Source organism: Pleurodeles waltl, chromosome 5 (assembly GCF_031143425.1).
Source record: "Pleurodeles waltl isolate 20211129_DDA chromosome 5, aPleWal1.hap1.20221129, whole genome shotgun sequence".
Classification (NCBI taxonomy): Eukaryota; Metazoa; Chordata; class Amphibia; order Caudata; family Salamandridae; genus Pleurodeles; species Pleurodeles waltl.
In genome coordinates, this window is record NC_090444.1 from 540,715,437 (window position 1) to 540,722,497 (window position 7,061).

The following is a 7,061-nucleotide window of genomic DNA, read 5'->3' on the forward strand; positions in this document are numbered from 1 at the left end:
ATGCCAGCTATAAACAATGGTTGTCATGCTCACTGTACTCACCCCCCTCGTGGCTGCTGTGCTGTCCTCAAGCGCCCATCCAGCTCTGGGTAGGCCACTGCCCGTATGCAGGCATCAGGAGGGTCAGGTTCTGATGGACCCCTGCCCTCGTTGGGAGGCCATCCCCAGCTGGGCCTCCACAGTCTTCCTGGCCCCACGTCTCAGATCCTTCCACCTTTTCCTGCAGTGGGTGCTCTGCCTGCCATAAACCCTCAGGGTCCACACGTTCTTGGCGATTACACGCCACAATTACTTCTTCTGATGGGAGCTGGCATGCAGAGGTAATACAGACAGGAGTACACCATTAACCAGACAATCCGGCTTGTCACACATATGGCCCACAATTTACATTTACATCTCCATTGACACATACATCACGCTGGACCCTGCATGTACACTACGACCAGACATACCACCCCCCAAATGACACACTGCCAGCACACACATCTCCATGCAACCTTGTTGCATGCATCGTCCCCATAGCGTACTCACCTGTTGGTCTGGAGGCCCATACAGCTGTCCATACAGGGGTAGGACCCCATCCACCAGGTGCTCTAACTCCTCCGAAGTGAAGGCAGGGGCCCTTTCCCCAGTCACACGAGCCATGGCAGGATCCAGACATAGGTCACAGCAGCACACGCAGTGTAGGTGTTGTCCTGTGGAAAGACAGGAATCCAGTGAGGTTAGAGATAGAAAATGGCAGTCATGTCTGCGGCGGTGTACCCTGTCACCTCCGCCAGTGATCCTCATTGGATGCTGTACTCCATAGAGCCTCATGTTAGCCAATGAGGAATAACATGGCCGTGCAAGACCACCTTCCGCTATGATGCCCAGTGCCAGCGGAGTTACATCACTTCCACCTGTCCATAATTACAGGACAGGCGGTCGCCAATTCATGGTGGTGGACAACAATCAGAAATTTGAAACTGTGTCATTGCTGTAAACTGTATGTACATTGCCATTCACATAGTCCGATTACATACATGCCCAGTAGCACTGGGGTGGTGGTTCCATTGTTCAGACTGTGACACCCTTCACTCTCTTCTGTCCCTTAGGTACCTACCAGTCCGGAGGAATAGGAGGACGAGGCAAGCCCCCGTGTACAGACCCCTTGTGGACTTGGCTACACTGGAGGAGAGGCATATAATACTGACCTATAGATTGGACAGGGCCACAATCATAGAGCAGTGTACTCAATTGGAGCCTGATCTGCTATCAGGTATCCGTCATCCCATTGGGATCCCCACTCTAGTGCAAGTTCTATCAGTGCTCCATTTCCTGGCAACAGGTTATTTCCAAGTGACAGTGGGCTTGGCAGCAGGAATGTCACAGCCAATGTCCTCAATCGTGCTGGCAAAGTTTTTGTCTGCCTTGATCAAACACATATGCAGCTACATTGCCTTCCCCCAAGTGGAAGATTTGGCCTCTGTGAAGGTTGGATTCTATGCAATGGTACATATTCCCAATATTATTGGGGCGATTGAAGGAACACAATTTGCATTTATCTCTCCCTCCCCACCCCCGGCACAATGAACAGGTGTTCAGGAATCAGAAGAGTTTCCACTCACTCAATGTGCAAATGGTGTGCCTGGCTGACCAGTACATCTCCCACGACACTGCCAAGTTTCCTGGGTCGCTGCATGACACCTTCGTCCTTAGGAATAGCAGCATCACAAATGTGATGGCACAGTTACAGAGGCACAGAGTGTGGCTGATAGGTGTGCCTGAGTCCCCACCCAAGATATGTCAGTGTATGCCTTCTGGAGTAAACCTCCATACCATTGTGTACGGTTGGTGGTTGTCCCTCAATTCTTGCAGGTGACTCTCGCTACACAGATCTGTCTTGCCTCCAGACTCCTCTGAGGAATGCCAGGACAGGGGCTGAGAATCGGTATAATGATGCACATGGGCGAACCAGGCAAATCATAGAACGTGCCTTCAGCCTCCTGAAGGCCAGGTTCCGATGCCTCCATCTGACAGGTGGATCCCTGTGCTATTCCCCTGAGAAGTTCTGCCAGATAGTTGAAGTATGCTGCATGTTGCACAACCTGGCCCTCAGACGACATGTGCCTTTTCTGCAGGAGGAGAAGATTGGAAATGCCCCAGTGGCAGCAGTGGACCCTGAGGACAGTGAGGATGAGGAGGCAGAGGATGAGGATGTGGACAACAGAACATCAGTAATACAGCAGTCCTTCCAATGACACAAACGTGAAACAATGGATCTGAGCAGTCCTCTAATTATATTTGTTTTCTGTGTGACTGTAGCAGGATGGCAGTCACTTCCTTTGCATCTCAACTGACTATCACCTATGTCTTCTCAATTTGCAGATGTTAGTGTTATTCCAGCTGTGTACCGATGTGATAGCTACAGATGGCTACAGGTCATTATTTGTATGCTATCGCAAAGTTCAGGTCAATTGCACAAGATGTAACTGTGAACATAATTGCACATTTACATCACATAAAGCACTATCACTCAAGTTTTGTTCAAGGGTGCTAATTGTGGTGAAATATATAGAAGGAATGGTGCAATGGAATGGCGTGATGGTAGAGGAAAGTCTAGGGTATTGGTCCAGTCTGATGGTAGCACATGTCCAGTGTCCAAGGGGCCATAGGAAGGGGAGCCATAGCAGTTCAACGTGGACAAGGTGACAGATTGGAACACAAGGGGTACATTCAGGAGGGTCTCATTTCCTGGTGGGGTCTTGGTTTTGGCAAGTGTCTCTGGCATCAGTCTGGGTCGCAGGGAAAGTTTGTGGGGTGGTTCACCTTCTGCAGGGGGAGGGGTGCTGGTGGCCTGTGGGTCCTGTGGCAAGGCCTCCAGTCCACTAGCTGCAGCAGATGTGATGGGCTGTTCAGTTGACTGGCTAGTGGAAGGGGCCCTCTAGTGTGCTGTTTATTCCCTCATTATGTTGGCCATGCCTGCCAGTACCCCTGCTATGGAGAGCATGGTGGTGTTGAGGGCCTGCAAGTCCTCCCTGATCTCCTGATGGTGTACCTCCTGCAGCCGCTGGTTCTCCTGCATGTTGTTCAGAACCTGACCCATCTTCTCCTGGGATTGTTGGTAAGCCCCCAGGACATTAGTGAGTGCATCCTGGACAGTTGGTTCTCTGGGCCTGTCCTCCCCCTGACGTATAGCTGTCCTCCAAGTGTCCCTGTCCCCCTGTACCTGTGTCCCCTGAACAGTGTGCTCACTACCACTGACCCAAGGACCCTGATTGTCTTGCCAATGAGGTGTGGACTGGGGTCCCTGTACCAGTGGGCACACTGCTGATTGACGTGTCCTGGGGACAGAGGTGTGGGGATGTTGGGTGGGTGCTGTGGTGTTGGATACTCTGTGGTGGTCTGAGAGTGGGCTGGGGTGACCGACTGACCACTTGGTCCCTGTTGGGCCAGGTAGGTCATCCAGACCCAGAAGTCCAGAGTTACTGTCATCACTAGGGGCATCTTCTGTTGGGGTACTGGAGAGTAGTGGCACCTCCTCGCTGCTCGGATTGGCTGGGGCAACTGTGGGGATGTAAGTGATGTATAATGCTTTATGTCTGTGACATATTCTACATCCCTAGCTTCCCCTATATCTTTGCTCTTGCCCTGCCGCCTTTGTTTGTGTATGGTGATGTAATGTGGGTTTGTTAGTTCTCCATGCTGTGTATGTATTGGTGGTGGGTGTACATGCAGGGCTGGGAGGGCTGTACGTGCATTAGCATGGCATGAAGGGCGCTTGGCATTGGGATTAGGCACATGTGTAGGAGCACTATGTGGCATGGGGTGGAGTGATGGGAGTCAGGGTGAGGGGGTGAGATGGCATCCAGGTATGGGGGGTGATAAGTAGTACATTTTGACTCACCAGTGTCCAGTACTCTGGCTACTCCATTGAGTCCCTCAGGATGCAGGATTGTCATGACTTGCTCCTCCCATGCTGTCAGCTGCGGAGGAGGAGGCGGGGGTCCACCGCCAGTCCTCTGGATGGTGAGCTGGTGCCTTACTACCACGGATTGTACATTCCCCGATGGTCGTCCCACCTCTTCCTAATGTCGTCTGTTGTTCTTGGATGCTGTTCCACAGCCTTCACCCAGTCCACGATTCTCCACTATAGTTCCATCTTCCTTGCAATGGATATTTGCTGTACTTGTGCTCCGAAGAGCTGTGGCTCTACCCTGACTATTTACTCCACCATGACCCGCAACTCCTCATTGTGAAATGGGGTGCCTTAGTGGGGACATGGGTGTTGTGTGTTGTGCAGAAGGTGTTGGGTACTGTGGTGGGAGTGGGATGTGGAGTGTGTGACGGATGTATGGGTGTTTGTGATGTGTGTGTAGTTGCATCTGTGATTTGCATGGCTAGCTATTACATTCTTTTTGTGTTGGCAAAGTGTTGTGTGTAATGTGGGTGTGTGTCCTATAGTGCTGTCGGTGGGTGGCTGTGGTGTAGGTATGAGTGTCAGGTGTGTGATTTTACTGTTGGCCAATGTTGTGTTGTTTTATATTTGGGTGGCCATTCTGATTGCGCCGGTGTGTACCGCCAATGGTTTACTGCCGTTGAATGTCCACCATGGTGATTTGTGGGTCATAATGTGATGGGCGTTGTTTTGGTGGCGTAACGGTATGGGTGTTTGTACCAATACTTTACCATTGACCTTTGGTCTGGTGGATATGTGTTTGTGGCAGTATTATCGGTTTCGTATGTGTGTCATAATGTGGTGAATGGATGTTCGCCTCCGAGACGGTATGTTGGCAGCCGTCACCGCGGCGGTATGTGGCATTTACTACCAATGTCATAATGACCACCTAAGTCTGCTGGGTAGGCCAGCCTAGAAACTGTTTTAATTTCAAGGAATAACCCTCACAAAGGCAAGCAGCTATTGTAATACCTAAATAGACATGGGGCTCAGATAGCCTTCTTACAGGAGACCCATTTCCCACCACAACACACATATAAATTTGCAGCTACCAGGGGCCCCAAAGATACTTCTCTTGCTACAGCTCATGCTCTCAAGGTGTATGCACGCTAGTACGTAAAAACTTGCCATTTCACCCATTATGCACCTCAGCAGATGAACATGGTAGATATATATCAGTGGCAGGTTCTCTGTCTCACCAAAAAATGCTGTTAGTACACATTTATGCCCCAAACATGGACGACCCTGAATTTTTTCTGACCTTACTGACCCATTTTGACCTAATGGCAGCAAATCATATTATTGTAGGTGGTGACTTTAAAATGATTACAGATACACTGCATGAAACTACAGCTGTAAACCCCACCACAGAACCCCATTCACTGTGAGTCCTGCGGGATATCTGTGAGGCTCATGGGTTGCGCGTACAGAATCCTCATACCCCTGCTTACACATTCTACTCAGCCCCACATAATAAATGGATGTGTATAGATTATCAGTTAAACTCCACCGCCAACTCATTGTGGCTAGGGCCCGTTACACATCTCCCGCCCATGCTATCGGACCATTGCCCAGTCAGGTTCTCCTATACAGTCCCACAATCAGTGCCTCATAAATGCAAATGGAGATTTCCTGCACTAGCACTCTAAAACATGCTTTTTCACACTGAAATCCATGTGGAGATTACAGAATAATTTGATGTCAATAAGGGCTCGGTTGCTACTCACGTTACCCTATAGGAAGTCTTCAAGGCTTACACAAGAGGGGTCTGCATAGGAAAACATGCTGGGGTCCAATAGCTTGTTTAGAGTGGAGGGAACACTATTGGAAATGGATCACACTGATGTGCAATGGCACACACAACCAGATTGGAGTAAAAGAGCTTCCTTCATGAAGGAGTTTAGAGACCTTGCTGAACATTAAGCACATTATTTGGGCAAGTACGATCACGCTCAGAAAAATAGGGAGGGGTATCGACCAGGCTACACACTGGCGAACCTACTAATACCCTCTAGGAGTTCCTCACATATTCCAGAACTATGCAGCGCTGATGGCTCACACATAACCACACTGTAGGGATCCAGTCTAAGACCCTCATTACAACCCTGGAGGTAAATCCCGCTTACCGCCGTGCTGAAGGCCGGCAACATACCGTGGCGGCGGCAGAAATCCGCTACAGGTATTACGACCCACATCTCGGAATCTGCCACAATACAGACACCCACATAAACTCACCACACCAAAGGTCAGTGATAAACTGGCGATAGCAAAACCTACACCATCACCCCAACAAGAATACGCCCACACTATCACGACCCATGAATCAACACGGCGGTCTTTCAACAGCGGTAATCCATTGGCGGTACACACCGCCATGCTCAAAATACACACACACTTACTAAACACAACAACATTGGACAATTTTAAATACACACACCTGATACACATACACACACCACACACTGACACCACAATAAAACACACACCCACATTACCCACAAACCCTTACAATTACATTTTTTTGAAACAGCAGAGAGCGAGAATAACAAACACAACACCAGCATCCACAGGCACACCAAAACATCACTCATACAACCTCCACGCACCTCAAACAACACACCCCAACACAACAAACATCACCTCACACATCACCCACACCACACTATGGCACCTCAAAGACACCCCAGATTTTCTGAGGAGGAGCTCAGGGTCATGGTGGAGGAAATCATCTGGGTAGGGCCACAGCTATTCGGATCACAGGTGCAGCACACCTCTATTACTAGGAAGATGGAGCTATGGCAGAGAATCATTGTCAGGTTCAACACAGTGGGACAGCATCCAAGAACACAGGATGACATCAGGAAGAGGTGGAACGACCTACGGGGGAAGGTGCGTTCAGAGGTATCCAGACACCAGATTGCTGTACAGAGGACTGGCGGTGGACCCCCCTCCTCCCCCACAACTAACAACATGGGAGGAGCAAGTCTTGGCACTACTGCATCCTGAGGGCCTCGCAGGAGTAGCAGGAGGACTGGACTCTGGTAAGTCAAATCTTTACTACTATATCCCCCGCACCCTACCTGCATGCCATCACATACCCACACACACCACTCACCCCATCACT